The 22853-nt window shown below is 46.6% G+C and overlaps 1 protein-coding gene across 2 annotated transcripts in view; it reads right to left on the bottom strand.

Moving 5' to 3' along the window:
• Nucleotides 1-9461, bottom strand: part of INSYN1 (inhibitory synaptic factor 1) — a 350778-nt gene extending 341317 nt beyond the window's left edge. Inside the window, exon 1 of one of the 2 annotated variants that reach the window (XM_069624598.1) lies at nucleotides 8764-9461. The gene's annotated coding sequence lies outside the window, so the exon portion shown is untranslated. Of the gene's footprint in view, nucleotides 1-8509; nucleotides 8716-8763 lie in introns of those variants that run through there. The other variant, XM_069624599.1, reaches the window with a different exon arrangement.
• Between the last annotated feature and the right edge of the window lie 13392 nt (nucleotides 9462-22853).

Here is a 22853-nt window from a genome sequence, read left to right as displayed (position 1 = left end):
AAAGAAATGCCACCACTTGGCCCCGGAGCAGCAGTTTCCTCAATTATGGTGGAATTAGTTTCAGGGGGAGGGTTAACAGTAAAAAACTCTGTGATCGCCCCTTGTGCCACAGGTTTTGCGTATTGAGCTTTCTTCTTCGATTTATCCCCTTTCTTGTAGGTCTCCTTAGATTCCTTAACGGTTGAGACTTGGCTTTCCGGAGATTATAAATTGAATGGGGGGCTCTTTTCCCCCGCTGCATGTTTGCAATGTAGCTCACTTTCGGTAAAAAGAATGTATTTATCCAGATACTGTGAAGCTACCGGGGCGACTGTGATAGTGGGTACTGATGTCAGTAGGGAGAGATTATTGTTTCCTTGTGCCGCCTAAAGGAAATACGATATTATCCTACCGTCTCCAGCACCCCCTGAAAGGCTCTTCTCACCAGACCACCCTATTCCTGAACTCCAGGTGTTTACGCTCTACCTGCCGGGATCAAAGGCTAGAAGCCAAAAGTTTCCGGGACGTGCTTTCTAGTTCCACTTCACCCAAGTGTCTATACTGGAGTGATACTCGGGAGCAATGCTGCAGAGACCACCTCTTGCTCAGAAATCCGGACCCGGCGGTGCTTCACTCAACCCCCTGACCCAACTCTGGGGACCTTCAGCCTTCAGTCAGGGCGCTCGCACCCCGTGCTTTTCCCTGCTCACCCTTTCCTCCTGATGGGCACACAATGGAGCAGGCAACCAAACGCTATATCTGCGTGCCTGTGTGTCAAGCCGCACCTCACCTCCAATTACTCCCCTCTGGGGCCGCTTCAGGCCACAATGAGCCAGGCACACCACCTTAATAACCAATGCTGTCCTGTGCTTTACACTGCATAGACAGCTTGGTCAAAGTCAAGGGGAGATTACCCAACCACCGCCTCACCACATGAGGGAAAGCTCCAACACTCCAAGAGCTGACTGAGAGCGCGACTCTGAGCTCGACACAGCCGGCGGCTCCCGCCGCAGCAGACACAACACACACCGTGAGTGCGCTCTCCGCCTCGTGGGGGCAGGGGGCAGGGGGAAGGGGGCAGTCTTACCCTAGTTTTCTCCAAGGGCTGTCAGGCTCCCCTCCCCTGTGGGCTTCGGGCAGGTCTGGGCTCCGGGCTGGGCTCCGATTAGCCAGCTACAGCCTACAGCCTTCAGTCCAGCTTCAGTAGTCTCAGAGCAGCCCGCGTCAGCCACACACTCTCGAGGAGGGCGAAAGACGTGGTTAGAGGAAAGAACCTCTGGACGTATGGTAGCTTGACTCAAGCAGCACCTCTCTCTCGTCTCTCTCGTCTCGTAAAGAGGCCGCTTCCGAGTCCGCAAACACCCGGAACCATTAAACACTAACAACTTACATCCATGCCGAAATGAAACAATCTTATTTAAATTAATTATGGAAAAAAAAAACCTGGAGTGCATAACACAGGGCCCAGTAAAGTGGGGAGTGAGAGCACATGATGGGAGGAGGTAAACACGTGAAAGGTAAATATATTTCCACCGGCAGAGACGGTGAGAGAGAGCAGGGGGTGCACGAGAGAAAAGTGAAATGGAAGATGACAGTCAGGGGGACTGGACTGTCCACGGAGGAGGAATGCTGAGCAGCAGGCAGAGGATACAGGGACGGTCTTTGCCCGGGATCCTGGCACAGTGGACCAATGGGACGCAGAGGGGGAGGGGCTATCCACAGAGGATTTATGCAACGGTTGGTGGCGACTGCTCTTTCCAAGAGTTGCCTCGAGCCCTGCAGGTTTCTGTGGAAATAACGGGAAGTGGATTGGTCCGGGAGAGTAATCGGGGCGCTGGGACAAAGAGTGGGAAATAGATAAGGGGGTTCTGGAGTGAAAAGAAAAAGTGGAAGGGAAGGGGCCTCATGGGGTGTGAGAGGAAAGATGGGAGGATAGTCGGGGGTGCGGAGGGGGGTTTCTGAAGGGGTGATGGAAGAGAAGGATGTGTCTAAAAGGAAAAGAAACGAGGGAGAGGGGAGATCCGAGTGTAGAGGAAATGGGAGGAAGGAGTGGGCAAAATAAGAGAAGCAGGTAGGTGCTGCAAGGTAAGTGGGTGGGCGGGCATTGTAATAGGCGTTGGGGAGTTGCTAGGAGGAAATAAGGGTGCAATCTAATAAGGGGATTGGAAGACGGATAGAAAGGGGGGCACAGAAAGAGAGCATTATGCGCGAGAACATTGGGACAGAAGCCGAAAGGGATCATACAAATAGGGGTACAATGATAGACCAAGGGTGGAGGCAAACAGGGGGACGAGGGTGGTCCAGCAAAGTCAGGGAAGAAGCGAAAAGGCGGAGCGGCGAAGGGAGCAAACCAATTGGTGACATGTGACCAGGGAGTGACGGGGGACACCAGCGGAGGAGGGAGAGAGGCAGGGGGCTATAGGGAGAGGTGAAAATGACAGCAGCAGAAGGCAACACTGGTAGAGGAAGCATCAGAAGAAACGTGAGTGGCTGTGAAATAGGGCGAAGGAGGACTAGGAAGAGGGGGTCATAGCAAGAAGGGGAAGATAAGGGAAAGGTGTGTGGGGAAGGGAACAGGCTCCGAGCGAGGTGGGGAGACTGGGTGCAATGGCAGCCGCGGACATAGAAGGGAGTGTCAAGAACAGGAGTGGGAAGAGAAAGAAAGGGACCTTGAATCAACGGGGAAGTAAACAATGACACATAAGGGGGAATGAGAGAAACAAAGATTAAAAAAACGAGAGGCAGAGGGGAAGAGAAACACGCGAAGTGTGGGTAGGGGGTGGAGAAGGGTTCAGCAGGGTGTGAGTAAGACACAGCATGGTGGAGGATAATGGCATGGCAAGAGAGAGAGCGCGAGAAAGCGAAACATTCTGAGAGGTGAGGTTGAGTGTATGATAATCAGTAAGGAAAACGGACATGGAGGAGTAGGAGAAACGGCGGCCGAGTACGAAACACAGAAGGAAGAGTTCGAGATCAAAACAACTGATTCCGAAAGAGAAAGGGAAGTGAAGGCTGAAAGGGAAAACGGCAAAAAAGAGAGGGAACAGCACAGGGAGTTGGGAAAACAGGGGGAGACAGGAAGAACAGAGGGAGAGGGGAAGAACAGAGGGAGGAGGGAACAGCTAAGAGAAAGAGACCAGCAGAGGGAGAGGGGAAGAACAGAGGGAGAAGGGAACAGCAGAGGGAGAAGGGAACAGCTAAGAGAAAGACCAGCAGAGGGAGAGGGGAAGAACAGGGAGAGAGGGGAAGAACAGAGGGAGGGGGAAGAACAGAGGGAGAAGGGACAGCTAAGAGAAAGAGACCCGCAGAGGGAGAGGGGAAGAACAGAGGGAGAAGGGAACAGCAGAGGGAGAAGGGACAGCTAAGAGAAAGAGACCAGCAGAGGGAGAGGGAGAACAGAAGGAGAGGGGAAAAACAGGGGGAGAGGGAGAGAACCGAAGGAGAAGGGAACAGCAGAGAGAGAGGGGAACAGCAAAGAGAAAGAGAACAGCAGATGGAGAGGGGAAGAACAGAGGGAGAGGGGAAGGACAGAGGGAGATGGGAACAGCAGAGGGAGAAGGGGACAGATAAGAGAAAGAGACCAGCAGAGGGAGAGGGGAAGATTAGAGGGAAAAAGTGACAGCAGAGGAAGAGGTGAACAACAAAGAGAGAGACCAGCAGAGGGAGAGGGGAAGGACATAGAGGGAGAGGGGAAGGACAGAGAGGGAGAGGGGAAGGACAGAGCGGGAGAGGGGAAGGACAAGGGAACAGCAAATAGAGTACAGGATGAGGGAATGGAGAGACCAGGGGGAGATTGGAAAAGCGGAGGGGTGAGCGGCCAAAAGGAGAGAGTGAGTTCCTCAAAGGACAGACGTCCCTTAAGGAATCATGCGAAACGTGACTGGCTGCTCGTGATGGGCTGACCTGAGAGTGGCTCTCACCTCGCAGGGGAGAGAGACGCACGAGTAGAGGGTTAGCGCCAGTGGGGAGCCAGGCGACTGGAGAGGGGGTCGAGGGGCGTGTCAGCCTGCGAGGAAGAATGGAAAACAGCAACGGGAGAGTGTTAACAAAACTTTCCTCAGCCAGCAGGTGGCCCCAGGTCACGCACGACAAATGCGGCCATGTCCGGATGTGTAGACCATCATACCAAAGGCAACGGTGAGAATGAAGTCACAGAATGGAAAGTGTTGCTGTTTTAAAAGCCGGGATTGTCAAAAGGTGTGACATTGGACGCGGGACCACTTGGAAGCTATGCAGAACGGCAGGTGAAATACGGAGAAGCCGCCAATGGGGTGGGGGGTGGTCAGAAGGGAAGGAGATAAACAGCATGAGCGTTACTGTAACTCCAGGGAGAATACGAGAGAACGGTTCCACAGTAGAGGGACACGATAGACGCAGTAACTTTGGGGGCAGAGAGGTAAGTAAGGAGGCGAGGGACCGATCGATGATTGGGAGACGGGTGAAGTACACTAGAGAGCACCTGCAGAGTGTAGAGGAGAAACAGAAGGCATCAGATTGGGGGACGGGTGGAGTACACTAGAGAGCACCTGCAGAGTGTAGAGGAGAAACAGAAGGCATCAGATTGGAGGACAGGTAAGTACACTAGAGAGCACCTGCAGAGTGTAGGGGAGAAACAGAAGGCATTAGATTGAGGGACGGGTGGAGTACACTAGAGAGCACCTGCAGAGTGTAGAGCAGAAACAGAAGGCATCAGAGTGTAAGGGAGAAACAGAAGGCATCAGATTGGAGGACGGGTGAAGTAAACTAGAGATAACCTGCAGAGTGTAGGGGAGAAACTGAAGGCATCAGATTGGGGGACGGGTGAAGTACACTAGAGAGCGCGTGCAGAGTGTCAGGGAGAAACCGAAGGCATCAGAGTGTAAGGTAGAAACACAAGGCATCAGATTGGGGGACGAGTGAAGTACACTAGAGATAACCTGCAGAGTGTAGGGGAGAAACGGAAGGCATCAGATTGGGGGACGGGTGAAGTACACTAGAGAGCACCTGCAGAGTGTAAACGAGAAGCAGAAGGCACCAGAGTGTAAGAAAGAAACACAAGGCATCAGATTGGGGGACAGGTGAAGTACACTAGAGAGCACATGCAGAGTGTAGGGGAGAAACAGAAGGCATCAGATTGGGGGACGGGTGAAGTACACTAGAGAGCACCTGCAGACTGTAAAAGAGAAACATAAGGCATCAGAGTGTAAGGGAGAAACAGAAGGCATCAATTTGGGGACAGGTGAAGTACACTACAGAACACCAGCAGAGTGTAAGGGAGAAACAGAAGGCATCAGAGTGTAAGGGAGAAACAGAAGGCATCAGATTGGGGGACGGGTGAAGTACACTAGAGAGCACCTGCAGAGTGTAGAGGAGAAACAGAAGGCATCAGAGTGTAAGGGAGAAACAGAAGGCATCAGATTGGGGGACGGGTGAAGTATAATGGAGCACTTGCAGAGTGTAAGGGAGAAACAGAAGGCATCAGATTGGGGGACGGGTGAAGTACACTAGAGAGCACCTGCAGAGTGTAGAGGAGAAACAGAAGGCATCAGAGTGTAAGGGAGAAACAGAAGGCATCAGATTGGGGGACGGGTGAAGTATAATGGAGCACTTGCAGAGTGTAAGGGAGAAACAGAAGGCATCAGATTGGGGGACGGGTGAAGTACAACGGAGTACTTGCAGAGTGTAAGGGAGAAACAGAAGGCATCAGATTGGGGGACGGGTGAAGTACACTAGAGAGCACCTGCAGAGTGTAGGGGAGAAACAGAAGGCATCAAATTGGGGGACGGGTGAAGTACACTAGAGAGCACCTGCAGAGTGTAGGGGAGAAACAGAAGGCATCAAATTGGGGGACGGGTGAAGTACACTAGAGAGCACCTGCAGAGTGTAGAAGAGAAACAGAAGGCATCAGAGTGTAAGGGAGAAACAGAAGGCATCAGATTGGGGGACGGGTAAAGTACAATGGAGCACTTGCAGAGTGTAGGGGAGAAACCGAAGGCATCAGATTGGGGGATGGGTGAAGTACACTAGAGAGCACCTGCAGAGTGTAGGGGAGAAACAGAAGGTATCAAATTGGGGGACGGGTGAAGTACAATAGAGAGCACCTGCAGAGTGTTAAAGAGAAACAGAAGGCATCAGAGTGTAAGGGAGAAACAGAAGGCATCAGATTGGGGGACGGGTGAAGTACACTAGAGAGCACATGCAAAGTGTAGGGGAGAAACAGAAGGCATCGGTTTGGGGGATGGGTGAAGTACACTAGAGAGCACCTGCCGAGTGTAAAGGAGAAACAGAAGGCATCAGAGTGTAAGGGACAAACAGAAGGCATCATAGTGTAAGGGAGAAACAGTGAAAGAGAGAAGCAGAGGGGGCAAGAGGAGCACATTACAGCAGGTGAGGAGGGAAGGGAGACAGAAGAAGTCTAACAAGGGGTGTTGGGCTGATAGATCACAGAAGAGGGTAGGAGAAGCAGGCAGTGGGGGCAAAACAGCAGCAGGGAAGAGTTAACCCAGTGAAACAGCGTGGCAAATTGGCACAGCAGGGAGCGGGGGCAGGGGTGGAAGCGATATCGCAGTGTGATGCTGAGTGAAACAGCAGTAGGGGATGGAAAACGTAAGGGGCAAAGGAGGAACCAGAAACGGTGAGGACCAAGAGAAACAGCAGGGAGAAAAAGAGAAACTTCGATGACAGTGGAAGATACAGGAGAGGGCATCGGAGAGAACAGGGAGAAAAGGGGGATACTGAGGAGGACAGTGGCAGCTACAGGAGGGGGCAACGCAGGTGACAGGGATAAAAAGAGAAACTGAGAGGACAGTGGCAGATACAGGAAGGGGTATCGCAGAGGACAGGGAGAAACAACAGGGAGAAAAGGGGAAACAGAGGATAGTGGCAGATATAGGAGGGGCATCGAAGATGACAGGGAGAAACTGCAGGCAGAAAAAGAGACCCTGAGGGGGCAGTGGCAGATACAGGAGGGGGGCATCGGAGATGACAGGGAGAAATAGCAGGGAGAAAAAGAGAAACTGAAAGCACTGTGGAAGATACAGGAGGGGGCATCGGAGATGACAGGGAGAAACAGCAGGGAGAAAATGAGAAACTGGGAGCACAGTGGCAGATACATGGGGGCATCAGAGAGGACAGGGAGAAACAGCAGGGAGAAACGCGGAAACAGAGGACAGTGGCAGGTATAGGAGGGGGCATCAGAGAGAACAAGGAGAAAAAGAAACAAAGGGCATTGGCAGATACAGAAGGGGGCATCCGACGAGGCAAGAGAAACAGCAGGGAGAAAATGTAAACTAAGAGGACAGTGGCAGATACAGGAGGAGGCATCAGAAAGGACAGGGAGAAACAGCATGGAGAAAAAGAGAAACTGAGAGCACAGTGGCATACATGAGGGGGCATTGGAGAGGACAGGGAGAAACAGCAGGCAGAAAAGGAGAAACTACAAGGACAGTGGAAGATAAAGGAGTGGGCATCGGAGAGAACAGGGAGAAAAAGAAACGGAGGACAGTGGCAGATACAGAAGGGGCATCAGAGATGATAGGAAGAAAAGGAGAAACTGAGAGGACAGTGGCAGATACAGGAGGCAGCATAGGAGAGGACAGGGAGAAACAGCAGGCAGAAAGAGAAAAACTAAGAGGACAGTGGCAGACACAGGAGGGGGCATCGGAGAGAACAAGGAGAAAAAGAAACAGAACAGTGGCAGAAACAGAAGGGGCATTAGACGAGGCAAGAGAAACAGCAGGGAGAAAAAGAGAAACTAAGAGGACAGTGGCAGATTCAGGAGGAGGCATCGGAGAGGACAGGGAGAAACAGCCGGGAGAAAAAGAGAAACTAAGAGGACAGTGGTGGATACAGGAGAGGGCATCGGAGGGAACAGGGAGAAAAAGAGAAACAGAGTACAGTGGCAGACACAGGAGGAGGCATGGGAGAGGACAGGGGGGAAAAGAAACTAAGAGGACAGGGGCATCAGAGAGGACCGAGATTAACAGCAGGACGAAAAGGAGAAACTTGGAAGACAGTGGCAGATACAGAATAGGGCATGGGGACGACAGGGAGAAGCAGCAAGGACAGTGGCAGACACAGGGGGGGCATCGGGGAGGAAAGGGAGAAATGGCAGGGAGAAAAAGAGAAACAGAGAGGACAGTGGCAGACACAGGAGGCGGCATCAGAAAGGGCAGGGAGAAAGGTGGATATGAGAGCACCCTGGCTGATACAGCAGAGGACATCAGAGAGGGCAGGGAGAAAAGGGGATACCGAGGAGGACAGTGGCAAATCGAGCAGGGGACATCGGGGGTGGGTGAGAGAAACAACAGGGAGAGAAACAGACTGGCAGGGCAGCTACAGGAGGGGGAATAAAAGAGGGCAGGGAGAACCGGCAGGGAGAAAAAGGGAACCCGAGAGCACATTGGCAGATACAGGAGGGGCTATCGGAGAAACAACAGCAGCGGAAGAGGGCAAACAGAGAGGAGGAACAGCAAGTGATGTATAAAGATGGCACGGCAATATACGGGTCTGCGCAATGGCATCGCAGAGTCACCGCGAATAGGATACTTACCTGGTGAGGAGAGGGGTGTCCCCAGAGATGAGCATGCAGGGATGAGAGCCAGTGCCCCTGGCACTCAGCTTCAGGCCCCTGGCTCCCAAGGGCTGCCAAGTATGACTGTGGCAACGGCCTCGACCACTACCCTCACCGCCAGGGTGAGCAGCAGCGGAGTACTGGCCCATCCTTTACGATGGCATAGCGAAGCAGGATGCGTGCATCCTTGAAAAACATAAACATCCAGCACAAAATACGAGAAATGCACGAACCAATCCTAGAATCCAGGACATAGGCGCTGGTCCAGAGCCGAGCGAGGTGCAGGCTGTTGCGGAGCCGGGGTGCTGCTGCTCTGTTCATCAGCTGCGACTGGCATCTCAGCGGCGTTACAAGCCTCGGATGTTGGTCGATCTACATCCATGAGGGCTAGTCTTTTTCCTGGCGGGGCTTCCTAGAGAATCAGTGGTCCAAGCGAAAGCGGGCACCAGCCCCTTCCTAAGGAGCCTCCTCTGACAGATCCTGCCCCTCCCCCTTGGAGAACATCTCTTGATGAACGGGCTTCCCCAGGTGGCCCAGCCTCCACCTCCCTCCCCTGGCGCAGTCCGCCTCCCAGCCCAGGGCCCTGCTCCGCCTTCCCAGGTGTGCTGCTGCGCCTGACAGTGCCCGCTGCTCCCCCTCCCCTGGCAGTGCCCCCTGCTCCCCTCCTCGCTGGGGATGCGGACAGTGCCTGCGTGCTTTCACCGCCGGTCTGTTCAGCCAGCCCTGTGTCAGCAGCGGGAGTGGGGCAGGAGGCGGAGGCGGCCCTAGCAGGCTAGTATGTGTTTAAAGCGGCAGCATGGGCTGCACGGAGCGAGCCTGCAGAGAGCGGCAATCAGGGGGTCCTCCAATGGCGCTCCCGGGGCCTTCCCCTCACAACAAGCATGGACGCCGCAGAGCGGCTCCCCTCTTCATCACGCGCCCGCCTCTGCATGCCTTTGCCGTGCATCACCGGTGGCCACTCCCAGACACACAGGTGCCACCTCTGCCCATTAGGATAAGTGCATAATGCAGTTTGGTAGGCCTACATATTATAATAAGACCGCGAATTCTGGCCGGCGCTATGTGTTTTGGGTTGAGGGTCAGCGCCAGCTCAAGGTGCGCTCAGAGGGTGTGGCTGCACAAGGGCGCCCCCACGGCATCACACAGAAAGGGTGCATTGCCTCTAGCTTAGTGTCATGTAAACAGCGCCTACTAAATGATAGGTGCTGCTGTTTGCATGACACTAATCTGGATACAAGGCGCCCTTAAATAGACTTTACAAGAACAGCAGGGGGCTCCCCCTGCAGTTCTGAATTTATGGTGATTGGGGGGCACTCACATCTTGCACAGGGCGATGGCAGACCTGGGGCCGGGAAACCCTGTGCTGCCACATCTGAGTGGGTCCACGGCCGCCCAGTTTCCCCCAAAAGCAGGGACGTCATTTCACCAAAATGCCAGGGGTAGCGGAAGTGACATCACACAACCCTTGACCTCTGATGACATCACGTCATTTGACCCCACCCTGAAGTCGCATCATGGAAAGCGATGGAAAACAAGTTTTCACCCCTTGACAAAACAGGAAGTGGCATCATCACATAGCATTGTTTCTGAGTACACTATGAAAAATATGGTTACAGTATCACTGTAAAGTGATAGACAGTTCATACAAGAATGGATCACCAAATGTATCACTGACGTCCCTGCCCAAAAGTACCTACTAGCTTCTTCCTCTTCATGTTAAAGTATTGAAAATGCCTGCTGAAAACAACCCAAGGTCTTTTATGGATAGATGCACGCCCCTGTGTCTTATCAAATGTACGCCCATGCTCCTGCAAAACTTGAATACTGCTTTGTTCACTTTCCTCTTTGGTATGTCCAGTGCTTTATTGGAGAAGGCCCTAGGCCATTGCCTTCTGGATTATTTCAGACATAATACATCTGGGTGTCCTTCCAACAATGAAGTATGTTCTTCAGTGGTGAGCAAATTTCGTATACCCTTTCCTCGCTGATTGACCAGTGTGGGGTGCAATCAAAGGCCCCAAACAGAAGTCCCTTTCACATGAACAGCAGGATTTTAAACGCTGAAACAAAAACGGTTTGGACTTTGTTTTTGTAAAATTAAAGAACCATGTGGAAAGGGGCCTACCTGCCATTACCAAAGGAAAAGCAGCATTTTAATTTACAAAAGAAGGAGGAATAAAAGTTCCCTTTCACATGGAAAACAGGATTTTTAAACACTGAAAAAAATGGCTTGCACAGTTTAAACGTGAAATGTATCACTGCTCACAGTAAAATGTCAGGTAAAAGACATGATGTGCGGATTGACAAAAAGCAATGTTTATTAGGTTTCAATACAAAACTTCACTAACATTTGAAAAGCCACTTTGTGTTCATTAAAAAATGTCAGCCCAAGACAAACCCTTTTGCTGGCTGTCGGAAACTTCACAAGAAAATCTCCCCGTCTGGATGTCACATCTCCCAGCTAATTACCAACTGCAATATAGTGTCCTGCTAAAGGTGTCTTAATTCAGTGTTCTCCAGACATGTTGGATATCAAGGCATTGACAGCATGGCAATCTCCAGTTGGCTGGAGCATGACTAATATGTGTGAAAATGAGGGCCACAACTTCAAAGAGAAAGTGTCTAACACAAAGAGATTGATACAAAAAAACTCTGGGTACAGGCAGACCCAGTGAAAAGAAATGGCCAGAAGGCAGGAGGAAGCTCATTAGTCCCACATGAAGATTCACAATTAATTTAAAAGGGCTATTATCATTGAGGCCCTTTTCTCAGCAATGATAAAACAGATTGATTTCATGCATGTAGCGTTTTTAGGTAATTTCCAGGCACTTTTGAAGATATAAAATTCATCCACCTGCGACTCCTTGCACTGTAATGGCTATCTAAGATTTGTTTCTGGCTGATCTGAACATGTTCCACGTGTGAGAGTTGGTGAGAGGGAGAAGAATAAAATTAGGGATATGGGTAATAACGTACACATTCATAACTGTTATGCTTTTTAAGGAAACAGCAGAAAGGTGCCACATGGCCGTGCTACATGGTATGGACTTGGTGGTTGGCTTATCACATTCCGCAGGAATAACTGAATCAGAAAATATCTATATTATGGCAATTGATAGTAAAATTATGATGTTGTGATACATAACTCGTTTTTGCCAACAATTTGAAAGGAGAACAAAGGGCAATTACAAATGGGAATTGCCATATGTTGCTTGAGACCCCTAAACCAATCCTGACTTGGAGGCTGGGTTTGGGGAGAGAGAGAAGGGTAACTGTCTAATCCTAGCGGCAGGAATTATTGCAGGGTACGTCTCCAAGATTGTACATTGGTGGTGCCATCACTGCTATATAAGGGGGACTGCACCAGGAGGAGGTAAGACACACAGAAGGAGACAGACAAGAGACAGACCACCACAAAGGCTGCTGAAACTTACAATCTGACAGCTGTAACAAAACTCCAGAGGAGATTACTGAGAGTGCACCTGGGTGGGGCTGTCTAATTTTAGGATGGCCTCAATACTGACTGGGTGCTATGGTGGAGAGCGGGGGCCATTTTTGAGAGTGGAGTGATCAGACCCCTGCCCTATCTTTCCAGAGTGTCCTGAGATGCAGCTGTCTTTCCTGAACTTTAAACAGAGGTTTTCTAGGTAAGTAGAACTGAGCCCTGGGAAACCAAAAGGTGAGGGAGTCTGCTTGCCTTAAATCCTTTTCCTTTATAGTGGGCGGGGGTGAAAGGCAAAACTGTGCAGATACTTAGCCTATTTAACTAAAACTACCAATTTGATGAATTCCCCCTTTGGCTGAAAACTATGGGGTACATTTTGTTAAAATTAGAAATTAACAAAGCTCACTTCTCAGTGTGCGCCGAAAACGATAGCCTATGGTTTAATTGGGTAATACTTTTTGTCCTGCTGACGCCAACTTCTTTAAGGAAGAGGGGTGTCTTTGTTCTTAAATCAACCCAACCTTTTTATCCAGCTTCCCCAACACAGGGCTTTCAGTGGAGGGGATCTGAAATCCAAAATTCCCCAAATCATTCAAATTTTTCTGTCTTACTTCCTCAACACAAACTAAAGTCTGAAAAAAAACACTAAATCACCCTGTATTTATTTTAAACAAAAAGTGTGGACAAAATCATAATTGCCATAGGTATATGTACCGATCTTGAAATCCTAGTGCTAGCTTTTAAGCCAGCAGTAAATTTATAACCACACACCACTACATGATAATTGCTTTAGTTATTGATCAGTGTAATTATTTCTTGAAGTGAAGAGTTGTGATTGTGTTCTTTTCAACTCACTTTTGTGATTTATTTATGCTGAGAGAAGTTGATTGAGTTGTGCCACGGTGGTGTTTGACATTTTCACGCACATTTCTATTACTTTTTATTTAAATAAATACCAATATATTTCCCATACATCAGCCTGGTTTTCAGCTCATTGTTAGATCAGGGAAGAGGGATTCAAGGGACATGATATGTGTCTGAGATAGGGTTAAAGAAAATAATCAGTTAATCAGTTTGTTGCATCACACCTTTAGTGGGGAAGGAAGGAAATCTCTGGTTGAGGGTGGCTTCTCAATAAACCGTTACACCACATCATTGCCCCCTAAGAGGATCACTAGATATTTTGGGGGCTCCCTGAAGCCAGCCAGGTCTGTTAATTACTCAGGGATGTCTTCCCATAATATGCCTGGGGTGCCGCTCCACGCAGTGATGGTCTTCTCAAAATATAGGCTGTGTTGTGTGTCCTCAAGCCACCTTCCTGTTCGAGTGACAAAGGAGTGCTCTACAATCCAGGAAGAGCTGAAAGGGGCCTTACCTGCCAAAAGAACATGCTACATAAGATCAAGCCTTGCCTTATTTATTTTCTATAACAATCAGTCATGCAGGCCCCCATCTGTTTCATTTCTCAGGGGCCCAAACCTCCCCTCCATGCTGATGTCCCCACCCCAATGTGGAAGGAGTGAGTGCCATACTCTGTTGGGTCCCACTGTACCGCTGTTTTTGCCCTTTCCAACACTGCTTGAAATTGAAACCGGCTAGGGGCTCTGCCATGGTTATGAATCAAAAGTTGCCCAGCCAACCAGGGACAGATACTGATGAAGCTCAGTGTGATGCATATGGGACAGTGGTTGTTGTCTTCTATGCAGTACAAATGAATCAACTTTCCTTTTCCCTGTTGATCTGTTTTGGACTTCCTCAACATTATACCCATGCTTGCTTTACTCATGCGCACATTCACCCTGGCTAGCCCATCCTCAGCTGTGGGGCTTTTGGCTATAAGTTATCTCATTCTAAATGCTCCAAAGTATGCCAGTGCAAAATCAGCCCTACATATTGCCGCCTCATAAGAGCTGGTGCACATATCATACCATACAGTATGTCAAGCATTATTACTAATTATAAAATTCAAAGTGTGTCGCATATCTCTCTTGGGCCCTTCCAACCTGGGTCAGCCCTTGAACATATATTTGACCAATACACTGTGCTTTGGATCCACACCTCCTGCCACTGTTGCCTTTTTTCTGATTTGATGATTTAGTGATTGTAGCCAGTAGGTCCTCTACCTTATCTCTGGGGATGCAGCATTCACTCTTCTTTGAATCAATTTCTGTACCCAAGAATGGCATTGTTTGTGAAGGATCGGCTGTCTTGTCCAGTGCCAGGGGTATACCTCACTCTTCAGTGATTTCTTTAAATGTATCCAGTGCCTGTCTGTAGAAGTCAGACCCCTCTGCTTCCATGGACAAGAAATCATCGAACAAATGCACCAGCAGGGCATCTGGCATAGACTTCTGAAACAGCTATTTAAGGAAACAACTCAATTTCTCAAAGAAGGCACATGAGATGGCACAGCCCATCGGTAGATATTTATCAAAACAATATTTGTCATCAAACTTAAAGCATAGCCGCGTTTTGTTAAACCAGATATTATGTGAAGAGGCCTGGTATGTTATCATTACTCATTTAGTGAATCATTGGTAATTAGTTACTTATTTATGGATTCATTTATCCATCATTCATTCTGAATAGTAGTGGTATTAGTTATTAATTATCCATATATTATTCAGCCATTTGGTTTGCTAGAGAAAGAGGCCCTGTTATATGAAGTGCCTTGTAGAGACATGTTTAGAGAAAGACATATCTTATTATGTAATATGTATGCATTTAGAGACACGCATGAGTGTGCACTTAGAAGTATGCATAGAGCTATGGTATAGCGCTTGTCTTAGTGAGAGGTTGAGTAAATGCTAAAATGCATGAGGCCTTTGGCTCTGAAGCCATTGACGAGACACATAGAGCAGCACCACAGCAAAGAATGTTTTGAGTTACACAGGTACGAGGAATCTGTAAACAGTTTCTTGGCAGACAGAGATATCGTGACTCTTGCCGGAGTAGAGAAAACCATGGTATCAGCAGGCCTTGGCTTGTTCGCAGACAGACAAGAAGGTGGGGCCCATGGAGGGAGCGAGGAGCTTTAGAGAGAGACATGCACGGACAGAGAGGGGGATTTCAGTGAATGCAGTGAATGAGAGAAATGGGAGGATGGTATGGTTTCGTAACATAGTAACACAGATAGCATGTACAAGATAGGCTGAAATGACACGATGACAGAACACACTGAAATAATACAGAACAAGAGATGTGTATACAGACTTTCAGGTGCTTGGCTAGAGAAATGCAGGTTTGGCAGAAACAAGTGAATGCTTAATGTAACCATAGTGATTTATGTACGTCATTGAATAGTATATCCAGGGGTGAGGGTTTGGGAGTTTTGAGATGTACTTCGAGATGGCTTTGGGGAAGCATTCTGATGAGAGCTCATGCAGATCGATCTAGCATGGAGACTGGCAGAGAGTTGGCAGGAGATCAGATGAGCTTGGCAGAGGCTTGAGGCAGGTCGAGTGACCAGACTGGCAGAGGGAGCTGGAGAGGAAAGAGACAAGATTGGGAAGCTTGCACATGCAGAGGGGAGTATTGCTGATTGATTATGAGGTCCTAGTTGATCTGAATAAGACACGTGAAATGGGGAATTAGGACAGACACTCACACAGAGTTTTGGGTTGATTGAAGGGGAAATCAGACAGGGATTGTCTTGGAGAGAGAGTGTGAAGTGTGGTGTGGATTGGAGAGGAATGCTGAATGCTGACACTTGTGAATTGTTAGTAGGCTGCGTTTGTTGTTATTGGGCTGCATTAGCATAATAGATCCAGCAGGACTGGATACATTGATATGATATTGGTTGCATTAGAGGCCTGTCAGGCTTACATTTATTGCATTGCATTGTAGGATACACCCAAGCTTAAGGGGTGCAAATTCGGTTTTGCTAGAAGTGCTTGTTATGCCTTGCTGTGTATGAATAAATGTATTCCATTGTTATAATTGAGACTGACTTGTGTGTTTTCATTTGTGTCCATTGTTAGCTTATTTTTCGTGTCATTTCTTAGTGTTTGGTTTGTCGTGCATTTTATTTCATTTTGAGTCTATTCTTAGGGTTATGGTATTAGGGTATGTTTGTGTGTCCATAGCATAGTAACTTAGGAGCAACACAGTCCACAATTGCCCTGAGATACATGAGCAGGGAGGGCATAGTGGTCCATACCCCATTGAGGTAGATTCTCCTACTAGCGAGTGGTCGCCCATGTGGGGCTAGGCCAAAGGTAGATTTGTTTTCAGACGAACAAATGGCGCCCAACATGGGGCTCTTCCTTACACAGCTGATATCGATGAGGGCTGGAACAGATGTGCAGTCTGCAGATTTTTGGCAACTGTCTTCTGATCCACTGATCATCGACTTGGCTGAAGGCAAGGTTTGAACACAATGTTTGCATGTGCAGCTGTGTTGTCTGTTTGTTCATGGGAATGTTTTATGTTTGATTTTGTGTCCTGGTGGATGTTATGAATTAGAGCATGCTTTGTCCACAATTTTGTTCACCGTAGGAAGGGGAACATAGTTGTCTAACTGACTTTGTTTGAATCCGGAATTTGTATTGGAATTGATACAGAGCAGTTTTTTATGATTGGCAATTTTGAAATGTTTGTACATCAATTTTGCCAAGCTACAGAAATGTTTTTTCTTGATGATGCCTGAGGTATTTTGTTTGGAAATCCACATAGACTGACAATTTTTGGAAAATCTGACCATTGTTTGGATTTCAAAGGATTGGATTGTGTGTACAAATTTGGCAAGTGGATGACTGTATCTGCATGTTTAGAGAAGTCTTGAAGCTTGTTTTTTGAAACTCACTTAAGTGTCGTGAGGTTTGGTTGAAGAACATCCTGACGGTGAATTAATAATTGAACTGCAGAATGAGCAAATTTTTTAGTGACTTGAAAGCAATAAGAAATCGGCTAAGACATATGCTTGTTGCCTGGGATGATTCGCCAGCACCAACCATAATGATGGGAGGGTTGAGAGTGAATAATGAGCAGTTATTTGAAGCATTTGCATTCTAGATTTGTGGGAAGAGATGAGATGGTTAAAATCTTTGATTTGAATGGTAATGGCATTTGTAATGGCAGTTTCGGCAGAATTTGTGGCAGCAGTTCTTTGACTACGTATGGGAGTGAAAATCTTGTTTTGTCTAACGACTTTATAACATGGTTAGCAAGCGAATGGAAAGTGAATCAACTGAATCGTGCTAATTTTGGATGTTCTGAGATATTGCATTCTTTGAATATTTTGAGTTGGAGAGAACAGGTGTTTACATTCTGATAGCAATGATGCAGAAACATTGTGTGGCATTAGCAGACTGTTGTTTTAAAGAAGGAGTAGGCCGAGAGGGGAAGGAATGTTTACTGAATCTAAATTGCATTGCACATGTAGGAAGCAGTGTCCATTTGAATGAAATACATTTGTTTTGTCAACATGGAGTGCAATTTAGTGAAATGCATCTGTTTAGAGAACATGGATGGATTCAGATTGAATCATTGATGTTCAAAAGGGAGATGGATTGTGTGACTAGAGAAGGTTTTGTCACAGAGAGTAACACAAAGGAATGCAATTTTCAAATTAGCATTTTCTGAATTATGTGAAATGGACTGTCCTGTTTTGTTTTGAGAAGGACAGAGATGGAGGCAGGAATAATGCATCATGCAGAATGGAGAGATAGGCTATGTTAGACAGAAGCACTGGCACACTGAATTAGATACTGACTGATATTGGGCAGACACTGAGAAATTAGCATTGATGTCTTTAGAGAGACATTGGGAGTTTAGAACTAGCTATGTTCACTGAAGCACAATGAGAAATGCTGTTTTGTTTTTGGCTTGAATACATCTGAATCTGATTAAACTGATACTTGCACTTTTGTTTTCCTTGCATGACACCTGGAGAGACACTTTGACCAGACCAAGTCTTGCAGACTGTGAGACCTTGATGATTAACCAGATCGCCTTGATGACTGGCGAGATTGCATTGCATGGATTGACCAGACCTTGATGGCTGTTGTTTTGAGATCCATGATGGCTGACACCTTTTGACATTTGCATTCTGGCTGTCTTGAAGCAGCAATGAAAGACACTAGCTTTTATCATCTTGTGATGTGACATATTTGACACCTACGCTTTGTAGCAGCACTTCTAGGGAATGTCTCAGATTTGAGGCTTTGGGGTGTAGCTTTGTCAATGGCTGTGCTCTGAGAAGCTACTCAGAAGACTGTTTGCTGCCTGATTTCCTGGCTGAAAACTGAAGTGCCATGAGAAGTGAAGATCCTGCCTGACTGTTTTGAAAGTTGACACCTTGCAGCATTCTGTGCTAGAGTGAAAGATGTTCAGCAGTGGAGAGAAAACGTTTTGTGGGCTGTTTTGTAATCTGCAACGAGAAGAGAATCCATCTGGAAGGCCTTACCTTGTGACTTCTTCTGGTTTCACACAAGCTTGGGGCAAAAGGAAAAGGAGAGAAATGTAAATGAGCAGGAAGACACGATCTGCTAGTGCATTTGATTTCCCGGTGCTAACTATGTTTGAAGAGCAGTGAAGTTATTTGTCTCTTGCGGGAGTGAGTGAGAGAGCATTGATCCAACACCATTGTGCTTTGAAATCAGCGCTTGCATCCAACGTTGGCTGGTCCATCATGTGAAGAGCAGGGACTGGCATGAATTGGCATGGCAAGGAAGGAGTGAGTCTGATAGTGGTCTGAATCTGAATCTGAGTTTTTGCCTATGTGAAGGGCCATTGAAATGCCATTGAATTGCCACTAGAGAGTTGCCATCTGCATTGTTTTGCTACAACACTCTGAATGAGTGCCACGTGAATGATACATCGGTATCAAGAGGATAGAGAGGGAGAGCTTTGGAGATAGGAATAGAGAGGAAAGTCCTTGAGAATCTGTTTTGATGGCACCAATAGAAAGCTTGCATCAGTGAGCATGATTTGCTCTGAAGAAACATCTGTCAACTGTTGTCAGAGAGCTTGCAGCAGTGAGGCTCTGAAATCTGTCACTGAAAATTGTCCATTTACAGGACACACACACTTGGGTTCCATTTGCAGCTGGAACACCACTTCTGCTTTGGGTTATGCTTTGATGCCCAAACATGTTTGCTTAACACACGCTCGTTGTTGACATTTGTGACCACATTTGTGTGTTGCTTTGTTGACACGCTTTGTTGACATTCCTTGGCTGAAACCTTTGCATTGGCTTTGTTGCCGTACTGACTGAGAATTTCGCACAGATATGAGGAAACACATACTGTTCTGATTGGCTACAACCTGAACGAAGTGATCACAGATGTTGAACTGGAAATGAACTTGAATTGAATTGACCTAATTGGCCTGCATGACCAATCCAGTTTGGCTACTGATCTGAAATGAGTCTTTGACACCTTGACACCTGTGAAAGTGAAAAATTGTCATTTTGTGCTTGACACACTGAAATGGAATACATCTTGATGTCCACAGTACATATGCTTTCTTTTCGTATTGAATTAAATCTGCTTGCAGACACTTTTGGTTTTACACTTTCTGACTTGACTTTTTGCTTGAATTGCTACATTAGAGATTGGATTAGCAACTTGAATATGCAATTCTGAATTCTGACATGCTTTTAGCTATGCATTCTTGAGCTTGACAGTGATAGAGTGTAATTTTTGCATTTTCTTTTTTTTGCATTATTGAGAGATAGAATGCTTCTTCCCTTTGCAATTTTGCTTGTTGTTAGCATGCCATATTTAGAGAATTTTGTATCTAGTAATATATTATCTAATGATAAGAGGCACGATTTGTGAAACCAGATATTATATGAAGAGGCCTGGTATGTTATCATTAGAAATCCATTACTCATTTAGTCAATCATTGGTAATTAGTTAGTCATTTAGGGATTCATTTATCCATCATTAATTCTGAATAGTAGTGATATTAGTTATCCATTAGCCATATATTACTCAGCCATTTGGTTTGCTAGAGAAAGGGGCCCTGTTATATGAAGTGCCTTGTAGAGAAATGTTTAGAGAAAGACATATGTTATTATGTATGCATTTAGAGACACACATGAGCGTGTACTTAGAAGTATGCATTGAGCTATGGTATAGCGCTTGTTTTAGTGAGAGGTTGAGTAAACACTAGAATGCACGAGGTCTCTGGCTCTGAAGCCATTGACGAGACACATAGAGCAGCACCACAGCGAAGAATGTTTTGAGTTACACAGGTACAAGGAATCTGTAAACAGTTTCTTGGCAGACAGAGATATCGTGACTCTTGCCGGAGTAGAGAAAACCATGGTATCAGCAGGCCTTGGCTTGTTCGCAGACAGACAAGAAGGTGGGGCCCATGGAGGGAGCGAGGAGCTTTAGAGAGAGACATGCACAGACAGAGAGGGGGATTTCAGTGAATGCAGTGAATGAGAGAAATGGGAGGATGGTATGGTTTCGTAACATAGTAACACAGATAGCATGTACAAGATAGGCTGAAATGTCACGATGACAGAACACACTGAAATAATACAGAACAAGAGATGCGTATACAGACTTTCAGGTGCTTGGCTAGAGAAATGCAGGTTTGGCAGAAACGAGTGAATGCTTAATGTAACCATAGTGATTTATGTACGTCATTGAATAGTATATCCAGGGGTGAGGGTTTGGGAGTTTTGAGATGTACTTCGAGATGGCTTTGGGGAAGCATTCTGATGAGAGCTCATGCAGATCGATCTAGCATGGAGACTGGCAGAGAGTTGGCAGGAGATCAGATGAGCTTGGCAGAGGCTTGAGGCAGGTCGAGTGACCAGACTGGCAGAGGGAGCTGGAGAGGAGAGAGACAAGATTGGGAAGCTTGCACATGCAGAGGGGAGTATTGCTGATTGATTATGAGGCCCTAGTTGATCTGAATAAGACACGTGAAATGGGGAATTAGGACAGACACTCACACAGAGTTTTGGGTTGATTGAAGGGGAAATCAGACAGGGATTGTCTTGGAGAGAGAGTGTGAAGTGTGGTGTGGATTGGTGAGGAATGCTGAATGCTGACACTTGTGAATTGTTAGTAGGCTGCGTTTGTTGTTATTGGGCTGCATTAGCATAATAGATCCAGCAGGACTGGATACATTGATATGAGATTGCTTGCATTAGAGGCCTGTCAGGCTTACATTTATTGCATTGCATTGTAGGATACACCCAAGCTTAAGGGGTGCAAATTCGGTTTTGCTAGAAGTGCTTGTTATGCCTTGCTGTGTATGAATAAATGTATTCCATTGTTATAATTGAGACTGACTTGTGTGTTTTCATTTGTGTCCATTGTTAGCTTATTTTTCGTGTCATTTCTTAGTGTTTGGTTTGTCGTGCATTTTATTTCATTTTGAGTCTATTCTTAGGGTTATGGTATTAGGGTATGTTTGTGTGTCCATAGCATAGTAACTTAGGAGCAACACAGTCCACAATTGCCCTGAGATACATGAGCAGGGAGGGCATAGTGGTCCATACCCCATTGAGGTAGATTCTCCTACTAGCGAGTGGTCGCCCATGTGGGGCTAGGCCAAAGGTAGATTTGTTTTCAGACGAACAAATGGCGCCCAACATGGGGCTCTTCCTTACACAGCTGATATCGATGAGGGCTGGAACAGATGTGCAGTCTGCAGATTTTTGGCAACTGTCTTCTGATCCACTGATCATCGACTTGGCTGAAGGCAAGGTTTGAACACAATGTTTGCATGTGCAGCTGTGTTGTCTGTTTGTTCATGGGAATGTTTTATGTTTGATTTTGTGTCCTGGTGGATGTTATGAATTAGAGCATGCTTTGTCCACAATTTTGTTCACCGTAGGAAGGGGAACATAGTTGTCTAACTGACTTTGTTTGAATCCGGAATTTGTATTGGAATTGATACAGAGCAGTTTTTTATGATTGGCAATTTTGAAATGTTTGTACATCAATTTTGCCAAGCTACAGAAATGTTTTTTCTTGATGATGCCTGAGGTATTTTGTTTGGAAATCCACATAGACTGACAATTTTTGGAAAATCTGACCATTGTTTGGATTTCAAAGGATTGGATTGTGTGTACAAATTTGGCAAGTGGATGACTGTATCTGCATGTTTAGAGAAGTCTTGAAGCTTGTTTTTTGAAACTCACTTAAGTGTCGTGAGGTTTGGTTGAAGAACATCCTGACGGTGAATTAATAATTGAACTGCAGAATGAGCAAATTTTTTAGTGACTTGAAAGCAATAAGAAATCGGCTAAGACATATGCTTGTTGCCTGGGATGATTCGCCAGCACCAACCATAATGATGGGAGGGTTGAGAGTGAATAATGAGCAGTTATTTGAAGCATTTGCATTCTAGATTTGTGGGAAGAGATGAGATGGTTAAAATCTTTGATTTGAATGGTAATGGCATTTGTAATGGCAGTTTCGGCAGAATTTGTGGCAGCAGTTCTTTGACTACGTATGGGAGTGAAAATCTTGTTTTGTCTAACGACTTTATAACATGGTTAGCAAGCGAATGGAAAGTGAATCAACTGAATCGTGCTAATTTTGGATGTTCTGAGATATTGCATTCTTTGAATATTTTGAGTTGGAGAGAACAGGTGTTTACATTCTGATAGCAATGATGCAGAAACATTGTGTGGCATTAGCAGACTGTTGTTTTAAAGAAGGAGTAGGCCGAGAGGGGAAGGAATGTTTACTGAATCTAAATTGCATTGCACATGTAGGAAGCAGTGTCCATTTGAATGAAATACATTTGTTTTGTCAACATGGAGTGCAATTTAGTGAAATGCATCTGTTTAGAGAACATGGATGGATTCAGATTGAATCATTGATGTTCAAAAGGGAGATGGATTGTGTGACTAGAGAAGGTTTTGTCACAGAGAGTAACACAAAGGAATGCAATTTTCAAATT

This window comes from Ambystoma mexicanum, chromosome 11, assembly GCF_040938575.1.
Source record: "Ambystoma mexicanum isolate Mex_15411 chromosome 11, UKY_AmexF1_1, whole genome shotgun sequence".
Classification (NCBI taxonomy): domain Eukaryota; kingdom Metazoa; phylum Chordata; class Amphibia; order Caudata; family Ambystomatidae; genus Ambystoma; species Ambystoma mexicanum.
This window is presented reverse-complemented; position numbering and strand designations above follow the sequence as displayed.